General features: G+C 37.1%; 2 long non-coding RNA genes across 2 annotated transcripts; both read left to right on the top strand.

Moving 5' to 3' along the window:
• The first annotated feature begins 458 nt into the window (after positions 1-458).
• On the top strand, positions 459-5,942 carry LOC135609814 (uncharacterized). Its single transcript, XR_010485929.1, has 4 exons — positions 459-817; positions 1,745-1,947; positions 2,044-2,260; positions 5,406-5,942. It is a non-coding gene; the product is annotated as an uncharacterized LOC135609814 (long non-coding RNA).
• Positions 5,943-13,030: 7,088 nt separating this feature from the next.
• LOC135609813 (uncharacterized) lies at positions 13,031-18,514 on the top strand. Its single transcript, XR_010485928.1, has 4 exons — positions 13,031-13,389; positions 14,317-14,519; positions 14,616-14,832; positions 17,978-18,514. It is a non-coding gene; the product is annotated as an uncharacterized LOC135609813 (long non-coding RNA).
• Positions 18,515-24,291: the final 5,777 nt, after the last annotated feature.

Below are 24,291 nucleotides of genomic sequence, written 5' to 3'. Positions count from 1 at the left end.
CAAGACGGAGGATCTTGAAGAGTTTGGGTGGGAGCTGATAGAAGGTACAAGATTTGGTGTTGCATTGGCAGTGCATTCGGTAGCATGCTTGCCAAGACTGCCAGGCGAAGTAGTTCACGGTGCTATGCCTTGAGGACTTCGTGTGGTTTGCCACGTCAGTTTCTCGTTCTGTTTCCACATTTATGAAGTCCGCCTCTTGTTTTGACTACAATCTTTTTACTCAGATTTTTTTTAGCAATTTTAGCAATATTATTTGCTTTTTTAAATTAACATTAATAATAATAATAATAAATCATTTGATATTGACGTAATAGTCATTCTTCGTGGTCTTAATATGAGTCTATGTGGCATATTCATCTTCTTTTACTGTGTATATTATTATAATATAAATATCATGTGGTTGAATCATAATAATAAATAGGGAGAAGGTGGGGAGGGTGTTTGGGGGTTGTGTTGGGGGAAGACGCAGCAGCTCTACACAACGAAATAGTAGCGTTGCCTCTTCGCAGCTCCAATGTTGCCGCCCCCTTCACCGCTATGGGTCCCAGATCTTATGGTGAAGAGGCAGCGGCTCTCTCTACACACAACGAAACAGTAGCGTTGCCTCTTCGCCGCTGCAATGTTGCCCTTTCGGCTATATGCCGCTGTTATAACTGTTAGCTTCCACCCTTCGACGCTACCGCTGTTTCCGACGCACTTCTTCTCCTCCTTTTTATTTTTCTTCTTCTTCGGCAGCACTCATCAATAAGAAAGCAGCAGCATAGGGCAGCAACGGAACACTCTTCTCTCGAGTGGAGAAATCATAACAAAAACCATAGTAAGTGATCTCCATTTCACCGAAGAAATACAAGTGTGCAGTTTATTTTGTGATCTCATTTTTTCATGCAGATTTATTGTTAAACGTTATTTTCTTTCGATTAAACTTGCCTTGTTTCAGAAGCTAATTAGGGAAAAAATTGTCCTTAGCAAAACCTGTGGCCATATATTTCCACTCTTCCCTAATTATTATTTTTTTTTTTTTGACTTTTTCCTATCAATAAAATTGTCTTTTTTCAGTGTCTCTTAAATATGACAGTCCTTTCCTTTTTGCATCTGCAGTGAGACACATGCTTACTATGACTTGTCATTCTGCTCGTTCTTGACTATCCTTACTGTTCCACTGACTACTAAGCTGCATGAGTCTGTTGGGAATACTAACTTTGCTGATTTATTAGATCAAAAGAAGCTATTGGGGAAGTTCTAATTGGTGATCGTTTGGTCAATGCTCCATATAGTTAAATTTTCTGGAGGAAAAGCAGTCAAAGTCTCTTTGTAACAAAAACTTGTCAATTTGGTCACTGCTCCATATGAGTTAAATTTTATGGAGGAAAAGCAGTCAAAGTCTCTTTGTAACAAAAACTTATCAAAAGAAGATGTTGCAAAGTACAGACATCATGCTGTATTCAAGGGACTACTACTTTGAAATGTATTATGATGATATGCCTCTATGGGGATTCTTGGGCAAGACTTAGTGGGACAAGACTGATTCGGGCAAACAAAATCACTTGTTCTTTAAACACATCCATTTCAATATTCTTTACAATGATGATAGGGTCATATAGATCAATGTCCAACATTATTATGGATATCTCAGAGGATAAAGAATTAGATGTAGAGTTTTCATATTCTGTTTTATGTAAAAAGACTGACATATCTTTTAAAGAAAGGACATTGATCATCTGCTTTCTGCTTGATTACCTGATAGCTTATTGGACTAACGAAGATGGAGATATCTGCACTGGTGTTGGCTTGTGGTTCGAGGGTCGGAGCCGACGGAACCTATCATTAGTGCAAGATTTGATCTTGTATGGGCTATCCATTGGCATTGCATTTCGTGAAGTGCTTCACAGTTCTGTCTTCGGGACTTTGTGTGGTTTGCCATGTCAATTTCTCGTTCTGCTTTGACATGTATGAAGTCTGCCTCTTTCTTTGACTACAATATTTTTTACTCATCTTCTTGAATTTTTTAGCAATTTTAGTTACATTGGTCTTTCTTGGATGCAGAAACACTTTCAAGCCTGAAATTTTGATTGCAGCTTCCGAGCAGATACTTCAAGTGTGTTCAAAGGCAGAAAATGCTTCAAGATCGAGCACTGATATCTGCCGACAAATAGGATGGCTGGATCCAAGCAGCACTCATCAGTAAGAAACCAGCAGCAAGGGCAGCAAGGCTGCAAAACAAAGCTTTCTAATTAGTGGAGAAATCATCACAAAAACCATAGTAAGTGATCTCCATTTCACAAAATAAATAAAAGTAGGCAGTTTATTTTGTGATCTCATTTTTGGTGCAGTTTTATTTATTAACATTGTTTTCTTTCAATTAAATTTGCGTTGTTTTAAAAGCTAGTTAGGGAAAAATTTGTCCTTGGTAAAACCTGTGGGCATAAGTTTCTAGTCTTCTCTAATTTAAAAAAAAGAAAAAGTTTTGACTTTTCCTATTAAGAAAATTGACTTTCTGCTCTAAAGTATACATTGTAAGTGAATCACTATTTATATTCCTGTCAAACAAGTACAAGATCTTGATGATTAAAATACCTCCAAATTATATAAAGTTAACCTTTAAATGAGAAAATAACTTTTTCACTGAAAAATATAAAATTCCTGCTGTAGAGTTTTACTAGTAATGGAAGCTCTTGTTGCTACAATCAATATTGGAGATGAAATATATTTTGTTGCTAAAGGCAAAATTAGTGATGAAAAAAAATATATTTTGTAGCTATATCCTGATAAATATGCAGCAAAAAATATTGAAGCAAGAATACATGATATCTAAATATGGGTGTCCATTATTTAGTTTTTTGGTTATTGGGGCCTCTTCTAGATTTCGGTGGCCTCACTTGTTACTGAATATACATATATACTGTGTGGATTTTAGTTATAAAATATTATTCTGATCTTGATCTAATGTGTTTTTTTCAATTGTGTCATAATCAAAACTTTTAGTGCATTATCCATCATAGTGTAATTCTTTTTCTTTGATAATATCCGACAGGCTTTAGTTTGATTGAATTTGGTAAATGAAGGTGTAGATGCTTGCTATAAATCATATTAATGTTGATTACCGATGCCACAAAAATTGTGTTTGAATATGTAAGACAGATCTATCAAAATTATGTGGGACACATCACAACATCATTCAGTACTTTCATTGCAATTAACCAATTTCTGTGCCGAATTCTTTTTTTTTTTTTTTGTGAAATGAAATCAGATATTGGTTGTGAACCGTGAATACACTATATGCATTGTTGCTGAATAATTTCTTGAATGTATGCTAAGTAAGTTCAGTCACCAAAATTATCTCGATTAGCATCGTATCAGAAGTGGAAGAATAATTGTGATGGTTTATAGGGCTAGATAAGCCCACAATCATTAACTTGATGTTTTAAGTCCTCTAAAATTTTCTTTCAAAGCAATGCAAACTGAACTTTTATCTGGTTGGAACCATCCTCATTTAACATGCTTTTCACTTGTCTATTGATTTATACTTTGCATTTTACTTGCTTTAGAGGTGTTATATATTGATTCATTTAAGCTTTTGATGCAGAACATTAACAATTATACCAATGCAATATAATAAAAATTTTAGTTATAAGTTTGTTTTAGCTGCACCAACAACATTATTTAAATTTTCGATAGTTTTAAAAAAAATATTTTAGATGGTCATTTATAGTTTATTTAGCAACTCCATCTCAAGCGAACTCTTCAAAATATATGTTTTACAAATCAAAGTTCCTCTTCTACATAAAAGCTCTACAGTAAGAACTGACCAAATAGGTTACATGCTGAGATCTGGAACAAGATGCAAAACAGATCATCCGTCCAATATGCAAATCATATCTAATTTCTACAGTTCCGTTAATCTTTGTTCATCGGTTAAAGATAATATTCCTCTAATATTGAGTACTTTTATTACACAAAAAACAGACAAACACAGAAACAAAAGCTTTTTGGTTACAGAGTATTATAACAAATCTTTAAGAGCAGAAATGAAGAAGCCATGAACACTTGATCACTAATCATCCTTCCAAAAAGCCACTTCTCTTGGGTGATGGAGTTGCATGTTGAGGTGGTGCCAACATAGGAGACCCATGGTAGTATCCTACAACAACAAATACATTATTTTCTTATATATATATGTATCATAATAAAGTTGTAAAGGCATCTTTTTATTGAAGCAAGAATGCATGATGTGGATTTTAGTTGTAAAATGTTATTCTGATCTTGATCCAATGTGTTTTCTTCAATTGTGTCATAGTCAAAACTTTTAGTACATTATCCATCATAGTGTAATTCTTTTTCTTTGAAAATATCCGGCAGGCTTTAGTTTGATTGAATTTGGTAAATGAAGGTATAGATGCTTGCTATAAATCATATTAATGTTGATTACCGATGTCACAAAAATTATGTTTGAATATGTAAGACAGATCTATCAAAATTATGTGGGACACATCACAACATCATTCAGTAGTTTCTTTGCAATTAACCAATTTCTGTGCCAATTTTTTTTTTTTTGTGAAATGAAATCAGATATTGGATGTCAACTATGAATTCACTATATGCATTGTTGCTGAATTAATTCTTGAATGTAAGCTAAGTAAGTTCAGTCATCAAAATTATCTCGATTAGCATCGTATCAAAAATAGAAGAATAATTGTAATGGTTTATAGGGCTAGATAAGCCCACAATCATTAACTTGATGTTTTGAGTCCTCTAAAATTTTCTTTCGAAGCAATGCAAGCTGAACTTTTATCTTGTCCCATTTAACCATCCTCATTTAACATGCTTTTCACTTGTATATTGATTTATACTTTGCATTTTACTTGCTTTGGAGGTGTTATATATTGATTCATTTAAGCTTTTGATGCAGAACATTAACAAAATGAAAATGGTCAATTGCCCAGTTTTTGTAATTCATGCAAGTGCTTTGTCTTAAATTCATCACGTTTTATGCTGCAAACAATCGTTGGTTTGATTCTTTCTGTTGAGAAGGATTGAAAAGCTTTCTTTGTAAAGTAGTGGCAATTGTATCCTTAGCAATGGATTGAATTTGGTTAATGTTTTTCCATTGTATCAGAAACTTTGAACTTACATTAAATAGTCTATCAGTTTCTTAAATTTATTGATTCCTGTCAGATGCTATGCTTAATTTCTGCATTCACTGATCAGTTTGGAATATATTGTCAATTCCTTATTCACTTTCATGAATTCAAAGTGTCATTTGACTTCTTTTTTGCACTCACCAAAGTGAATACCGTAGACTTTGCTGGATAAGAAAATTTTTATTGGAACTGATCTGATTTTACGATAGTGTTGTTTACAGACTCTGCTTATATACTAATAATTTATGATTGTTGTTATCGCTTTAGAGAAGACATACATAGGGAGGCTACTGCCACTACAAGCACCACATTCACGACCAACTGTTGCTGTGGGATTAGACGCAGGAAACCTAATTGCTGGAGGTACCTATGGGGAAGATGTCTAATGGTGCAGTGCTCCAAGGGATGTGCATACCTGTGCAACTGATGTTGTAGAGATTGGCATTGATGGTGGCCTCCTATGTACAGACTTGCTCTAACTTCCAAACCTATCTATTGTATCGAAATATCAACAGGGACAATCGAGCTATCGTTTGCTTGAGCATCGAGAGAATAGATTCTAGTTTTTTTAACTGAAACTACACTGATGATCTCCATGCTGTAGAAATCTCAATTTGGTGGGGTTGTATAGTTATTGCCCATTTGACAGTGGTGTGTAGATGTTGCTAAATATATGATCAGTGAGTGTGCTAGCATTAGTGGTGTGTAGATGTTGCTAAATATATGATCAGTGAGTGAATTAGCAGTGTCAAGGTTTGTGTGTACCACAGGAATTAGCACTGTAAATGCAGTAGTTGCATCTCATTTCTATTCTTTTGCTCTTTGGTTGATCATTCATGGTTTAAGTCAAATGAATGAGCAATCAATTACACTAATGAAAACTAGTTATCTTTTTGGATGCATAAAAAGAACATCATCAGTTCCCAATTGTGCCTCATGTTTTTGTATTTCCAGGTCAAATACCAATCATCTAAACCAGCAATTTCGAACTTTGAGAGAAGTTGATGATAGAGGATGGTGGGCAAATAGGATGCTTGCCCACTATGGTATGTTGATGCATTGGGAGAAAACTGTGACCTCTCTCTCTCTATCAGATTGCTGGTTCATTCGTTATACCATCCTATGGAGACCAACATCGCATCAAAGGAGACAACAATACATGGGTTGGGATGAAAAATGAATCGTGTTATTGGCCAATTTTTACATGAACATATGTTTTCTTTTCCTTCCATTATTATGATATACATGAACAAACAGTATTTTCCATACAAACAAAGCTACTGCTCCAACCACGAGATCATAGTCGAATCCATTGGGGTGTCATCGAACTTCATGAAGGCTTCAATCTCTTGTCGTCCGACGATGACGTCGAAGCCTTTTCGACCGTGGTAGAATCAGACATCATGCAGGCTTGCAACTCTTTCGGGGTTATCGAGCGGGCATTGTCCGCGCACTCCATTTGCTCCGCGGCAAGGCCGGTTGAGGATGACAGCGAGGCCCCTGGGAAGGTGTCATCGGACATCAAGAAGGCATGGACGTCTTCCAGGCTCGCGAAGAAGGGACCATCGGTGCAGTACGTCTGCTCACACACGACGAAGTCGATCGACGAGGAAGCCTCTGCGACCGTGGTCGAATCTATCCGAGTGTCATCGGGCATCAAGAGAACATCGACGTGGCCTGACGGCGAGGCCTTGGGGATGGTAGTCGAGACTGTGTCGGTGGCATCGGACATCAAGAGAGCATCAACCTCTCTGGTAAAGAAAGCATCGTCGGTGCAGTGCTGATCACCGCCAAGATCGACCGACGACGAAGGCGAAGCCAAGAATGCTTTGAGTTCCTCCGCAGTCATCCCGAGGTCAAATGCTTCGAGTTCTTCCGCAGTTATCCCGACGTCACCTCCACCAACGTCCGTTGACGATGGGGTGGCGGCTGGGACTCCGGCTTCGTTCGGTGCCACGGAGTCGATGGAGGAAAGATGACTCTCCAGGGTTGTCACGACGGGAGCCAATAAGAGCTGTTGCACCACCGCGGTCGGAGGTGGTGAGAGGTCGGACTGGAATGCTCCGTTGGAATGTGCAACCAACCCCCGGCATGGCTTCTTGGGTGCTGCTGATGAGAGAGTAGAAGATTCCTCTCTATTTCTCTTCCGCCCAACGAAACTGCTGCCGCCGGTGAGCGTCTCCGTCGCGGTCTCCGTGAACGTGGACTCAGCTGATTTCATGAACTTGCCGCCGGAGACGGGTTGATACGAGCTCTTCTTCACGTGACAGAGAACTCGTGTCTCGAAGGTGGATGAACACATCTCGTATTCATACATTACCCACCCGGAGTTCTTCCGCCGGCCGTCCTTGAAGGAAAGGTAGCTCCTTCTTCCCACCACGATCTCGCGCCCGTCGACGATGGACTTGACGGGTTCTTGCCTTCTGTTCAGAAGCCAAGAACCTGTGCCGGCCGTTCGATCGACGCGCGAGCAGCCGCTGGCCTTGGGCTGGCGCTCCGCAAAAAAATAACCCTCCTGCCGATCGCTGCCGAGAAGATTCCACGGCTCGGTGCCGTAGACGTCGGCGAAGGCGACAGCCCGGCCAGGGAGGGGTGTGCCGGCGACCCAGTTGGCGAGGTAGTCGACCACGAGTTCCTCCGCCGTGGGAACGAACCTGTAGCCTGACGGAACGAGGTCGACGGGATCCATGTACGACGGAAAACGATGGTTGTTTCTGGAAGAGAGGAGAGGAAACGAAGGCGGAGACACAGAGTGGGAGTGGGAGAAGAAAGCGTGTAGACGTATATAGAGGCAGTGGGCGGGTTTCGGATTACGGATTTCGGATTCCGAATTAATTCGTATTATATATTTAATTAGAAACTAAATGGCTACATAGATCTCTTGTTTCCTTCTTCTTCTTCTTCTTCTTCTTCTTCTTCTTCTGCCTCTCATCTATGTCTACATAGATCTCTTGTTTCCTTCTTCTTCTTCTTCTGCCTCTCATCTATGTTCCAGAAATAAGATGATATGTTCCAGAAATAAGATTACCCTTTTCATATTGGTAAGTAAGGCAATGATTTTTGAACTGATATCAATCTTTTTATTGGCGACTGAAGTGACACATAAATGTATCCTCATTCATCTGTTAGTGATCATTGAGCTTTTAAGTGGGAATCTCCGGTAGTAATACTGTTTAGGCCTGTTATTTTTAGTTACTTTGTTTTACGTTCCCTTATGTAAGTGTATATTGTCAGTAACAATTTCTGCTGTATATTGTCAGTAACTTGTTGAGTTTTGTGAGCAATGATATCCTTTATTGAGAAGTTAAAATATGAGTATTAGAATGATCGTTATAAATATTTGTAATAATATTATATAATTTTAAAATATTAATTTGTTGATAGTTATTTTTAAATAAAATCTTTGATCTCTCGTATAAGTTAGGGATTTCTGAGTTTGGAACACGATAACTTTCACATGATTTACACACGGTAGTGTTTTTGTATTTTACCTTTGCTTTATCTTGATTTTGCAATAGTTCTTTTTCCATAGAATCAAATATTAGGGAGTTTAGACTTTGCATCATGTCAGAGCTTAAAAAATCTTCGCTTTGGTGTGCTTCAATGTTGTAGCAGTTTCATGTTGTAAGAACTCATACTATGATCTTTTAGTGCAAATTCTTGTTAATAGAATCTAATACAATATTCATCTTATTGCACTTGCTGGCGTGTTCTTATCCATACAATCGATCGGTGAGCCATTTTCATAGTTCTCATGTCATATATGCTCTGACTTCTAGCATTGCTGTTTACAAAGCGAACTCCTTCTATATACAACTCGAAGGGATTCTTTGGGTAAGTGGATGCTCCAAGATTAATATATGACCTTCTCATTTCTCTCAGAGAATTCTACCATTCGGTTGATCTGATCATAGACATTGCAATCTATTTTTACATCTTGAAACTCTTATGCTTGAACATATTTGTAAATGAAATGCTTCTATTGTCATTTAGTTATTATGAGTTGATTTGTGGTTTTCTAATAATGACATACATTAAGGTGGTACTTTAGTTCATCGTTTGAACAACATCCAATCCAATGTTATTTCATTCATTTTAATTCACACAATTTTCAAGAGTTTCCATGGAGTTGGTATAAAAATTTATTATATGGGTAGCAGATATTCCTTATGTCTTTCCTCTTCCATACATAGATATGAACAAATAAACCAAAGAGTTCAAAGCTTTGGCATACTTACATGATTTAACATCATCCATACCATTAATCCGATCCGATATCAAAAACACTATAAATGAGGATATTAGGTACCTGAGTGGAGGACACTATGACAATCCAAAAATTTAACATCGAGTAATTTCAATATGATCTCAAGGAAAAAATAATATATATAATATAACTTGTTCTACGTAAGACTTACATTTATTTGACTTTGTGAAGTCAGCCAAGGAAAAAGTCAAGTCGGCTACAATATTTGATTATGTTATGGCTACAAGGAAAAATAAGCTTTTAGATGTCATTTATCAACACGTCAGCATTTTCTACATTCATGTAGATCTAGATATGATTAAGTAAATGTAAGTGCAATATAATTTGAGAGACAATTTAGTTTTTAGATCTTCTCGTCTTATCGATCTACGATGTATTATCTGGGAGCTTGAGGTTCTCTGACCAAAGCCATAAAAATGAAAAGGTGTCCTAAATGGTGCATATTTCCTTTTGAAGCATATTTCTCATGCTTGTGCGAAAAAATGATTTTGTAAAGTAAGATATATAAACTCCATGATTTTCCTTTTTGTAGCATATTTTCTTACGTTTAATTTTTATTTTTTACTAAAATACTAATATCGTGAAGACATTCTCTTAGTATGGAGTCTAGATGGAGATATCTTTTGATTTTTGAAGAAACATGTCTTTTTTTCAACTATAGTTTGTTCCGAAACTCAGCTTGTAGTGTTGTAAGAGCTCTCACTAAACTCTTCTAGTGCTAATTTCTGTTAATATCATCTGATACTTCTATCTCATAACTATTACGATATTCATCGTCCTTCTTGCACTTTTTGGTGTGTTTTATCCATGCATCGGAGAGTCCTTCTTGCCTCTTCGTCGCTGCGATGCTATTGCGGCACTTCCTCTTCGCAGCTTCGCCACTATAGCAGTGCTGCCTCATCACCGCTTCGCCGATGTGAATCAGTATTTATATTCCTGTAAGTGAATCGGTATTTATATTCCTGTCAAACAAGTACAAGATCTTGATGATTAAAATACCACCAAATTACATAAATTAACCTTTAAATGAGAAAATAACTGTTTTCACTAGAAAATATAAAATTCTTGCTGAAGAGTTTTACTAGTAATGGAAGATCTTATTGTTGCTCCAATCAATATTGGAGATGCAATATATTTTGTTGCTAAAGGCAAATTAGTGATGAAACGAAATATATTTTATAGCTATATCTTGATAAATAAGCAGCAAAAAAAAAAAAACAATATTCCCCTCAAGTCATCTACATTAGGAACCGACCAAATATGTTACATGCTAAGATTTAAAACAAGATGTAAAACGGATCATCTACCCTAATAGGTATTGGTATTTATCTTGATGTCGTTCTCTCGCTAGCTAGCTATCATCGATAGTCTTTCATTAATAATATGGAAATAGAATATTTTATCTTTGATTTTAATATTTTAAAAAACGTTCACTATACAATACAAAAGAATAAAGTGAAATTAGAATTGTAATGAGATTCAAATGTCTTCAGAACCGCTTTTTTATATAACATGCAAATCATGTTTAATTTTTTACTGTTCCACTTAATCGTTGTTCGTCAGTTAAAGATAATATTCCTCTAATGTTGGTTATTTTTGTCACACAAAAAAACAGAAAAAAGAGGTTTTGGTTACAGAGTATTAGAACAAATCTTTAAGAACAAAAAACCAAGAAACCATGAACACTTGATCACTAATCATTCTTCCAAGAAACTGAAGGTTTTATCACACAAAAAAATAGATAAACAAAGAAACAAAATGTTTTGGTTATAGAGTATTTCGGACAAATCTTTAAGAGCAAAAACCAAAAAGCCATGAACACTTAATCACTAATCATTCTTTCAAGAAAACCAATGCAAAGAGCAAAAACTATGAACACTTTGATCACTAATCATTCTTCCAAGAAAGCCAATGCAACAAATAAAGTGAATTAGAATCGTAATGAGATGCATTTTTAGTTTTTGAGAAACGTTTTGAATAAGGAATGATTCAAACGGTTCTCAAAAACTCACACAAACAAGAAGCATTTTGTTTAAATTTCACTGTTTCATTTAATTTTTATTCATCAATTAAAGAAAATATTCCTCTAATGTTAACTATTTTTATCATAAAAAAAATAGAAAAACAAAGAAATAAAAAGTTTTGTTTATAGAGTATTAGAACAAATCTTTAAAAGCAAAAAACCAAGAAACCATGAACACTTTGATCATTCTTCCAAGAAAGCCGATTCTCCTGGGTGATGGAGCTGCATGTTGAGGTGGTGCCATCATAGGAGACCCATAGTAGTATCCTAGAACAACAAGAACATTATTTCGTATCCGAGGAAGAAGAACGACTCTCCGGGGGTGTCACGACGGGAGCCGATAAAGGCTGTTGCACCACCGCGGTTGGAGGTGGTGAGACGTCGGACTGCAATTCTCCGCTGGAATGTGCAACCACACGCCGGCATCGGCATGGCTTCTTAGGTGCTGCTGATGAGAGAGTAGAAGATTCCTCTCTATTTCTCTTCTGCCCAACGAAACTGCTGCCGCCGGTGAGCGTCTCCGTCGCGGCCTCCGTGAACGTGGACTCAACCGATTTCATGAACTTGCCGCCGGAGACGGGTTGATACGAGGTCTTCTTCACGTGACAGAGAACTCGTGTCTCGAAGGTGGATGAACACATCTGGTATTCATACATTGTCCACCCAGAGTTCTTCCGCCGGCCGTCCTTGAAGGAAAGGTAGCTCCTTGTTCCCACCACGATCTCGCGCCCGTCGACGATGGACTTGACGGGTTCTTGCCTTCTGTTCAGAAGCCAAGAACCGGTGCCGGCCGTTCGATCGACGCGCGAGCCGCCGCTGGCCTTGGGCTGGCGCTCCGCAAAGAAATAGCCCTCCTTCCGATCGCTGCCGAGAAGATTCCACGGCTCGGTGCCGTAGACGTCGGCGAAGGCGACAGCGCGGCCAGGGAGGGGTTTGCCGGCGACCCAGTTGGCGAGTTAGTCGACCACGAGTTCATCCGCCGTGGGAAGGAATCTGTAGCCTGACGGAACGAGGTCGACGGGCTCCATGGAGGAAATGAAGGAGGAGAAGAAGGAGAAGGGAGCAGAGGAGAGGCGAAAGGCGAGAAGGGGAAGACAGAGCAAGAGTCGGAGAGGAGAGAGATGCACAGAGTGATGTGTGTCTTCAAGACGGAGGATCTTGAAGAGTTTGGGTGGGAGCTGATAGAAGGTACAAGATTTGGTGTTGCATTGGCAGTGCATTCGGTAGCATGCTTGCCAAGACTGCCAGGCGAAGTAGTTCACGGTGCTATGCCTTGAGGACTTCGTGTGGTTTGCCACGTCAGTTTCTCGTTCTGTTTCCACATTTATGAAGTCCGCCTCTTGTTTTGACTACAATCTTTTTACTCAGATTTTTTTTAGCAATTTTAGCAATATTATTTGCTTTTTTAAATTAACATTAATAATAATAATAATAAATCATTTGATATTGACGTAATAGTCATTCTTCGTGGTCTTAATATGAGTCTATGTGGCATATTCATCTTCTTTTACTGTGTATATTATTATAATATAAATATCATGTGGTTGAATCATAATAATAAATAGGGAGAAGGTGGGGAGGGTGTTTGGGGGTTGTGTTGGGGGAAGACGCAGCAGCTCTACACAACGAAATAGTAGCGTTGCCTCTTCGCAGCTCCAATGTTGCCGCCCCCTTCACCGCTATGGGTCCCAGATCTTATGGTGAAGAGGCAGCGGCTCTCTCTACACACAACGAAACAGTAGCGTTGCCTCTTCGCCGCTGCAATGTTGCCCTTTCGGCTATATGCCGCTGTTATAACTGTTAGCTTCCACCCTTCGACGCTACCGCTGTTTCCGACGCACTTCTTCTCCTCCTTTTTATTTTTCTTCTTCTTCGGCAGCACTCATCAATAAGAAAGCAGCAGCATAGGGCAGCAACGGAACACTCTTCTCTCGAGTGGAGAAATCATAACAAAAACCATAGTAAGTGATCTCCATTTCACCGAAGAAATACAAGTGTGCAGTTTATTTTGTGATCTCATTTTTTCATGCAGATTTATTGTTAAACGTTATTTTCTTTCGATTAAACTTGCCTTGTTTCAGAAGCTAATTAGGGAAAAAATTGTCCTTAGCAAAACCTGTGGCCATATATTTCCACTCTTCCCTAATTATTATTTTTTTTTTTTTGACTTTTTCCTATCAATAAAATTGTCTTTTTTCAGTGTCTCTTAAATATGACAGTCCTTTCCTTTTTGCATCTGCAGTGAGACACATGCTTACTATGACTTGTCATTCTGCTCGTTCTTGACTATCCTTACTGTTCCACTGACTACTAAGCTGCATGAGTCTGTTGGGAATACTAACTTTGCTGATTTATTAGATCAAAAGAAGCTATTGGGGAAGTTCTAATTGGTGATCGTTTGGTCAATGCTCCATATAGTTAAATTTTCTGGAGGAAAAGCAGTCAAAGTCTCTTTGTAACAAAAACTTGTCAATTTGGTCACTGCTCCATATGAGTTAAATTTTATGGAGGAAAAGCAGTCAAAGTCTCTTTGTAACAAAAACTTATCAAAAGAAGATGTTGCAAAGTACAGACATCATGCTGTATTCAAGGGACTACTACTTTGAAATGTATTATGATGATATGCCTCTATGGGGATTCTTGGGCAACACTTAGTGGGACAAGACTGATTCGGGCAAACAAAATCACTTGTTCTTTAAACACATCCATTTCAATATTCTTTACAATGATGATAGGGTCATATAGATCAATGTCCAACATTATTATGGATATCTCAGAGGATAAAGAATTAGATGTAGAGTTTTCATATTCTGTTTTATGTAAAAAGACTGACATATCTTTTAAAGAAAGGACATTGATCATCTGCTTTCTGCTTGATTACCTGATAGCTTATTGGACTAACGAAGATGGAGATATCTGCACTGGTGTTGGCTTGTGGTTCGAGGGTCGGAGCCGACGGAACCTATCATTAGTGCAAGATTTGATCTTGTATGGGCTATCCATTGGCATTGCATTTCGTGAAGTGCTTCACAGTTCTGTCTTCGGGACTTTGTGTGGTTTGCCATGTCAATTTCTCGTTCTGCTTTGACATGTATGAAGTCTGCCTCTTTCTTTGACTACAATATTTTTTACTCATCTTCTTGAATTTTTTAGCAATTTTAGTTACATTGGTCTTTCTTGGATGCAGAAACACTTTCAAGCCTGAAATTTTGATTGCAGCTTCCGAGCAGATACTTCAAGTGTGTTCAAAGGCAGAAAATGCTTCAAGATCGAGCACTGATATCTGCCGACAAATAGGATGGCTGGATCCAAGCAGCACTCATCAGTAAGAAACCAGCAGCAAGGGCAGCAAGGCTGCAAAACAAAGCTTTCTAATTAGTGGAGAAATCATCACAAAAACCATAGTAAGTGATCTCCATTTCACAAAATAAATAAAAGTAGGCAGTTTATTTTGTGATCTCATTTTTGGTGCAGTTTTATTTATTAACATTGTTTTCTTTCAATTAAATTTGCGTTGTTTTAAAAGCTAGTTAGGGAAAAATTTGTCCTTGGTAAAACCTGTGGGCATAAGTTTCTAGTCTTCTCTAATTTAAAAAAAAGAAAAAGTTTTGACTTTTCCTATTAAGAAAATTGACTTTCTGCTCTAAAGTATACATTGTAAGTGAATCACTATTTATATTCCTGTCAAACAAGTACAAGATCTTGATGATTAAAATACCTCCAAATTATATAAAGTTAACCTTTAAATGAGAAAATAACTTTTTCACTGAAAAATATAAAATTCCTGCTGTAGAGTTTTACTAGTAATGGAAGCTCTTGTTGCTACAATCAATATTGGAGATGAAATATATTTTGTTGCTAAAGGCAAAATTAGTGATGAAAAAAAATATATTTTGTAGCTATATCCTGATAAATATGCAGCAAAAAATATTGAAGCAAGAATACATGATATCTAAATATGGGTGTCCATTATTTAGTTTTTTGGTTATTGGGGCCTCTTCTAGATTTCGGTGGCCTCACTTGTTACTGAATATACATATATACTGTGTGGATTTTAGTTATAAAATATTATTCTGATCTTGATCTAATGTGTTTTTTTCAATTGTGTCATAATCAAAACTTTTAGTGCATTATCCATCATAGTGTAATTCTTTTTCTTTGATAATATCCGACAGGCTTTAGTTTGATTGAATTTGGTAAATGAAGGTGTAGATGCTTGCTATAAATCATATTAATGTTGATTACCGATGCCACAAAAATTGTGTTTGAATATGTAAGACAGATCTATCAAAATTATGTGGGACACATCACAACATCATTCAGTACTTTCATTGCAATTAACCAATTTCTGTGCCGAATTCTTTTTTTTTTTTTTTGTGAAATGAAATCAGATATTGGTTGTGAACCGTGAATACACTATATGCATTGTTGCTGAATAATTTCTTGAATGTATGCTAAGTAAGTTCAGTCACCAAAATTATCTCGATTAGCATCGTATCAGAAGTGGAAGAATAATTGTGATGGTTTATAGGGCTAGATAAGCCCACAATCATTAACTTGATGTTTTAAGTCCTCTAAAATTTTCTTTCAAAGCAATGCAAACTGAACTTTTATCTGGTTGGAACCATCCTCATTTAACATGCTTTTCACTTGTCTATTGATTTATACTTTGCATTTTACTTGCTTTAGAGGTGTTATATATTGATTCATTTAAGCTTTTGATGCAGAACATTAACAATTATACCAATGCAATATAATAAAAATTTTAGTTATAAGTTTGTTTTAGCTGCACCAACAACATTATTTAAATTTTCGATAGTTTTAAAAAAAATATTTTAGATGGTCATTTATAGTTTATTTAGCAACTCCATCTCAAGCGAACTCTTCAAAATATATGTTTTACAAATCAAAGTTCCTCTTCTACATAAAAGCTCTACAGTAAGAACTGACCAAATAGGTTACATGCTGAGATCTGGAACAAGATGCAAAACAGATCATCCGTCCAATATGCAAATCATATCTAATTTCTACAGTTCCGTTAATCTTTGTTCATCGGTTAAAGATAATATTCCTCTAATATTGAGTACTTTTATTACACAAAAAACAGACAAACACAGAAACAAAAGCTTTTTGGTTACAGAGTATTATAACAAATCTTTAAGAGCAGAAATGAAGAAGCCATGAACACTTGATCACTAATCATCCTTCCAAAAAGCCACTTCTCTTGGGTGATGGAGTTGCATGTTGAGGTGGTGCCAACATAGGAGACCCATGGTAGTATCCTACAACAACAAATACATTATTTTCTTATATATATATGTATCATAATAAAGTTGTAAAGGCATCTTTTTATTGAAGCAAGAATGCATGATGTGGATTTTAGTTGTAAAATGTTATTCTGATCTTGATCCAATGTGTTTTCTTCAATTGTGTCATAGTCAAAACTTTTAGTACATTATCCATCATAGTGTAATTCTTTTTCTTTGAAAATATCCGGCAGGCTTTAGTTTGATTGAATTTGGTAAATGAAGGTATAGATGCTTGCTATAAATCATATTAATGTTGATTACCGATGTCACAAAAATTATGTTTGAATATGTAAGACAGATCTATCAAAATTATGTGGGACACATCACAACATCATTCAGTAGTTTCTTTGCAATTAACCAATTTCTGTGCCAATTTTTTTTTTTTTGTGAAATGAAATCAGATATTGGATGTCAACTATGAATTCACTATATGCATTGTTGCTGAATTAATTCTTGAATGTAAGCTAAGTAAGTTCAGTCATCAAAATTATCTCGATTAGCATCGTATCAAAAATAGAAGAATAATTGTAATGGTTTATAGGGCTAGATAAGCCCACAATCATTAACTTGATGTTTTGAGTCCTCTAAAATTTTCTTTCGAAGCAATGCAAGCTGAACTTTTATCTTGTCCCATTTAACCATCCTCATTTAACATGCTTTTCACTTGTATATTGATTTATACTTTGCATTTTACTTGCTTTGGAGGTGTTATATATTGATTCATTTAAGCTTTTGATGCAGAACATTAACAAAATGAAAATGGTCAATTGCCCAGTTTTTGTAATTCATGCAAGTGCTTTGTCTTAAATTCATCACGTTTTATGCTGCAAACAATCGTTGGTTTGATTCTTTCTGTTGAGAAGGATTGAAAAGCTTTCTTTGTAAAGTAGTGGCAATTGTATCCTTAGCAATGGATTGAATTTGGTTAATGTTTTTCCATTGTATCAGAAACTTTGAACTTACATTAAATAGTCTATCAGTTTCTTAAATTTATTGATTCCTGTCAGATGCTATGCTTAATTTCTGCATTCACTGATCAGTTTGGAATATATTGTCAATTCCTTATTCACTTTCATGAATTCAAAGTGTCATTTGACTTCTTTTTTGCACTCACCAAAGTGAATACCGTAGACTTTGCTGGATAAGAAAATTTTTATTGGAACTGATCTGATTTTACGATAGTGTTGTTTACAGACTCTGCTTATATACTAATAATTTATGATTGTTGTTATCGCTTTAGAGAAGACATACATAGGGAGGCTACTGCCACTACAAGCACCACATTCACGACCAACTGTTGCTGTGGGATTAGACGCAGGAAACCTAATTGCTGGAGGTACCTATGGGGAAGATGTCTAATGGTGCAGTGCTCCAAGGGATGTGCATACCTGTGCAACTGATGTTGTAGAGATTGGCATTGATGGTGGCCTCCTATGTACAGACTTGCTCTAACTTCCAAACCTATCTATTGTATCGAAATATCAACAGGGACAATCGAGCTATCGTTTGCTTGAGCATCGAGAGAATAGATTCTAGTTTTTTTAACTGAAACTACACTGATGATCTCCATGCTGTAGAAATCTCAATTTGGTGGGGTTGTATAGTTATTGCCCATTTGACAGTGGTGTGTAGATGTTGCTAAATATATGATCAGTGAGTGTGCTAGCATTAGTGGTGTGTAGATGTTGCTAAATATATGATCAGTGAGTGAATTAGCAGTGTCAAGGTTTGTGTGTACCACAGGAATTAGCACTGTAAATGCAGTAGTTGCATCTCATTTCTATTCTTTTGCTCTTTGGTTGATCATTCATGGTTTAAGTCAAATGAATGAGCAATCAATTACACTAATGAAAACTAGTTATCTTTTTGGATGCATAAAAAGAACATCATCAGTTCCCAATTGTGCCTCATGTTTTTGTATTTCCAGGTCAAATACCAATCATCTAAACCAGCAATTTCGAACTTTGAGAGAAGTTGATGATAGAGGATGGTGGGCAAATAGGATGCTTGCCCACTATGGTATGTTGATGCATTGGGAGAAAACTGTGACCTCTCTCTCTCTATCAGATTGCTGGTTCATTCGTTATACCATCCTATGGAGACCAACATCGCATCAAAGGAGACAACAATACATGGGTTGGGATGAAAAATGAATCGTGTTATTGGCCAATTTTTACATGAACATATGTTTTCTTTTCCTTCCATTATTATGATATACATGAACAAACAGTATTTTCCATACAAACAAAGCTACTGCTCCAACCACGAGATCATAGTCGAATCCATTGGGGTGTCATCGAACTTCATGAAGGCTTCAATCTCTTGTCGTCCGACGATGACGTCGAAGCCTTTTCGACCGTGGTAGAATCAGACATCATGCAGGCTTGCAACTCTTTCGGGGTTATCGAGCGGGCATTGTCCGCGCACTCCATTTGCTCCGCGGCAAGGCCGGTTGAGGATGACAGCGAGGCCCCTGGGAAGGTGTCATCGGACATCAAGAAGGCATGGACGTCTTCCAGGCTCGCGAAGAAGGGACCATCGGTGCAGTACGTCTGCTCACACACGACGAAGTCGATCGACGAGGAAGCCTCTGCGACCGTGGTCGAATCTATCCGAGTGTCATCGGGCATCAAGAGAACATCGACGTGGCCTGACGGCGAGGCCTTGGGGATGGTAGTCGAGACTGTGTCGGTGGCATCGGACATCAAGAGAGCATCAACCTCTCTGGTAAAGAAAGCATCGTCGGTGCAGTGCTGATCACCGCCAAGATCGACCGACGACGAAGGCGAAGCCAAGAATGCTTTGAGTTCCTCCGCAGTCATCCCGAGGTCAAATGCTTCGAGTTCTTCCGCAGTTATCCCGACGTCACCTCCACCAACGTCCGTTGACGATGGGGTGGCGGCTGGGACTCCGGCTTCGTTCGGTGCCACGGAGTCGATGGAGGAAAGATGACTCTCCAGGGTTGTCACGACGGGAGCCAATAAGAGCTGTTGCACCACCGCGGTCGGAGGTGGTGAGAGGTCGGACTGGAATGCTCCGTTGGAATGTGCAACCAACCCCCGGCATGGCTTCTTGGGTGCTGCTGATGAGAGAGTAGAAGATTCCTCTCTATTTCTCTTCTGCCCAACGAAACTGCTGCCGCCGGTGAGCGTCTCCGTCGCGGTCTCCGTGAACGTGGACTCAGCTGATTTCATGAACTTGCCGCCGGAGACGGGTTGATACGAGCTCTTCTTCACGTGACAGAGAACTCGTGTCTCGAAGGTGGATGAACACATCTCGTATTCATACATTACCCACCCGGAGTTCTTCCGCCGGCCGTCCTTGAAGGAAAGGTAGCTCCTTCTTCCCACCACGATCTCGCGCCCGTCGACGATGGACTTGACGGGTTCTTGCCTTCTGTTCAGAAGCCAAGAACCGGTGCCGGCCGTTCGATCGACGCGCGAGCAGCCGCTGGCCTTGGGCTGGCGCTCCGCAAAGAAATAGCCCTCCTGCCGATCGCTGCCGAGAAGATTCCAAGGCTCGGTGCCGTAGACGTCGGCGAAGGCGACAGCGCGGCCAGGGAGGGGTGTGCCGGAGACCCAGTTGGCGAGGTAGTCGACCACGAGTTCCTCCGCCGTGGGAACGAACCTGTAGCCTGACGGAACGAGGTCGACGGGATCCATGTACGACGGAAAACGATGGTTGTTTCTGGAAGAGAGGAGAGGAAACGAAGGCGGAGACACAGAGTGGGAGTGGGAGAAGAAAGCGTGTAGACGTATATAGAGGCAGTGGGCGGGTTTCGGATTACGGATTTCGGATTCCGAATTAATTCGTATTATATATTTAATTAGAAACTAAATGGCTACATAGATCTCTTGTTTCCTTCTTCTTCTTCTTCTTCTTCTTCTTCTTCTTCTGCCTCTCATCTATGTCTACATAGATCTCTTGTTTCCTTCTTCTTCTTCTTCTGCCTCTCATCTATGTTCCAGAAATAAGATGATATGTTCCAGAAATAAGATTACCCTTTTCATATTGGTAAGTAAGGCAATGATTTTTGAACTGATATCAATCTTTTTATTGGCGACTGAAGTGACACATAAATGTATCCTCATTCATCTGTTAGTGATCATTGAGCTTTTAAGTGGGAATCTCCGGTAGTAATACTGTTTAGGCCTGTTATTTTTAGTTACTTTGTTTTACGTTCCCTTATGTAAGTGTATATTGTCAGTAACAATTTCTGCTGTATATTGTCAGTAACTTGTTGAGTTTTGTGAGCAATGATATCCTTTATTGAGAAGTTAAAATATGAGTATTAGAATGATCGTTATAAATATTTGTAATAATATTATATAATTTTAAAATATTAATTTGTTGATAGTTATTTTTAAATAAAATCTTTGATCTCTCGTATAAGTTAGGGATTTCTGAGTTTGGAACACGATAACTTTCACATGATTTACACACGGTAGTGTTTTTGTATTTTACCTTTGCTTTATCTTGATTTTGCAATAGTTCTTTTTCCATAGAATCAAATATTAGGGAGTTTAGACTTTGCATCATGTCAGAGCTTAAAAAATCTTCGCTTTGGTGTGCTTCAATGTTGTAGCAGTTTCATGTTGTAAGAACTCATACTATGATCTTTTAGTGCAAATTCTTGTTAATAGAATCTAATACAATATTCATCTTATTGCACTTGCTGGCGTGTTCTTATCCATACAATCGATCGGTGAGCCATTTTCATAGTTCTCATGTCATATATGCTCTGACTTCTAGCATTGCTGTTTACAAAGCGAACTCCTTCTATATACAACTCGAAGGGATTCTTTGGGTAAGTGGATGCTCCAAGATTAATATATGACCTTCTCATTTCTCTCAGAGAATTCTACCATTCGGTTGATCTGATCATAGACATTGCAATCTATTTTTACATCTTGAAACTCTTATGCTTGAACATATTTGTAAATGAAATGCTTCTATTGTCATTTAGTTATTATGAGTTGATTTGTGGTTTTCTAATAATGACATACATTAAGGTGGTACTTTAGTTCATCGTTTGAACAACATCCAATCCAATGTTATTTCATTCATTTTAATTCACACAATTTTCAAGAGTTTCCATGGAGTTGGTATAAAAATTTATTATATGGGTAGCAGATATTCCTTATGTCTTTCCTCTTCCATACATAGATATGAACAAATAAACCAAAGAGTTCAAAGCTTTGGCATACTTACATGATTTAACATCATCCATACCATTAATCCGATCCGATATCAAAAACACTATAAATGAGGATATTAGGTACCTGAGTGGAGGACACTATGACAATCCAAAAATTTAACATCGAGTAATTTCAATATGATCTCAAGGAAAAAATAATATATATAATATAACTTGTTCTACGTAAGACTTACATTTATTTGACTTTGTGAAGTCAGCCAAGGAAAAAGTCAAGTCGGCTACAATATTTGATTATGTTATGGCTACAAGGAAAAATAAGCTTTTAGATGTCATTTATCAACACGTCAGCATTTTCTACATTCATGTAGATCTAGATATGATTAAGTAAATGTAAGTGCAATATAATTTGAGAGACAATTTAGTTTTTAGATCTTCTCGTCTTATCGATCTACGATGTATTATCTGGGAGCTTGAGGTTCTCTGACCAAAGCCATAAAAATGAAAAGGTGTCCTAAATGGTGCATATTTCCTTTTGAAGCATATTTCTCATGCTTGTGCGAAAAAATGATTTTGTAAAGTAAGATATATAAACTCCATGATTTTCCTTTTTGTAGCATATTTTCTTACGTTTAATTTTTATTTTTTACTAAAATACTAATATCGTGAAGACATTCTCTTAGTATGGAGTCTAGATGGAGATATCTTTTGATTTTTGAAGAAACATGTCTTTTTTTCAACTATAGTTTGTTCCGAAACTCAGCTTGTAGTGTTGTAAGAGCTCTCACTAAACTCTTCTAGTGCTAATTTCTGTTAATATCATCTGATACTTCTATCTCATAACTATTACGATATTCATCGTCCTTCTTGCACTTTTTGGTGTGTTTTATCCATGCATCGGAGAGTCCTTCTTGCCTCTTCGTCGCTGCGATGCTATTGCGGCACTTCCTCTTCGCAGCTTCGCCACTATAGCAGTGCTGCCTCATCACCGCTTCGCCGATGTGAATCAGTATTTATATTCCTGTAAGTGAATCGGTATTTATATTCCTGTCAAACAAGTACAAGATCTTGATGATTAAAATACCACCAAATTACATAAATTAACCTTTAAATGAGAAAATAACTGTTTTCACTAGAAAATATAAAATTCTTGCTGAAGAGTTTTACTAGTAATGGAAGATCTTATTGTTGCTCCAATCAATATTGGAGATGCAATATATTTTGTTGCTAAAGGCAAATTAGTGATGAAACGAAATATATTTTATAGCTATATCTTGATAAATAAGCAGCAAAAAAAAAAAAACAATATTCCCCTCAAGTCATCTACATTAGGAACCGACCAAATATGTTACATGCTAAGATTTAAAACAAGATGTAAAACGGATCATCTACCCTAATAGGTATTGGTATTTATCTTGATGTCGTTCTCTCGCTAGCTAGCTATCATCGATAGTCTTTCATTAATAATATGGAAATAGAATATTTTATCTTTGATTTTAATATTTTAAAAAACGTTCACTATACAATACAAAAGAATAAAGTGAAATTAGAATTGTAATGAGATTCAAATGTCTTCAGAACCGCTTTTTTATATAACATGCAAATCATGTTTAATTTTTTACTGTTCCACTTAATCGTTGTTCGTCAGTTAAAGATAATATTCCTCTAATGTTGGTTATTTTTGTCACACAAAAAAACAGAAAAAAGAGGTTTTGGTTACAGAGTATTAGAACAAATCTTTAAGAACAAAAAACCAAGAAACCATGAACACTTGATCACTAATCATTCTTCCAAGAAACTGAAGGTTTTATCACACAAAAAAATAGATAAACAAAGAAACAAAATGTTTTGGTTATAGAGTATTTCGGACAAATCTTTAAGAGCAAAAACCAAAAAGCCATGAACACTTAATCACTAATCATTCTTTCAAGAAAACCAATGCAAAGAGCAAAAACTATGAACACTTTGATCACTAATCATTCTTCCAAGAAAGCCAATGCAACAAATAAAGTGAATTAGAATCGTAATGAGATGCATTTTTAGTTTTTGAGAAACGTTTTGAATAAGGAATGATTCAAACGGTTCTCAAAAACTCACACAAACAAGAAGCATTTTGTTTAAATTTCACTGTTTCATTTAATTTTTATTCATCAATTAAAGAAAATATTCCTCTAATGTTAACTATTTTTATCATAAAAAAAATAGAAAAACAAAGAAATAAAAAGTTTTGTTTATAGAGTATTAGAACAAATCTTTAAAAGCAAAAAACCAAGAAACCATGAACACTTTGATCATTCTTCCAAGAAAGCCGATTCTCCTGGGTGATGGAGCTGCATGTTGAGGTGGTGCCATCATAGGAGACCCATAGTAGTATCCTAGAACAACAAGAACATTATTTC

This window comes from Musa acuminata, chromosome BXJ2-4, assembly GCF_036884655.1.
Source record: "Musa acuminata AAA Group cultivar baxijiao chromosome BXJ2-4, Cavendish_Baxijiao_AAA, whole genome shotgun sequence".
In the NCBI taxonomy this organism is placed as follows: domain Eukaryota; kingdom Viridiplantae; phylum Streptophyta; class Magnoliopsida; order Zingiberales; family Musaceae; genus Musa; species Musa acuminata.
The sequence above is the reverse complement of the archived record's forward strand: the minus strand, read 5'-3'. Positions and strand labels throughout refer to the sequence as shown.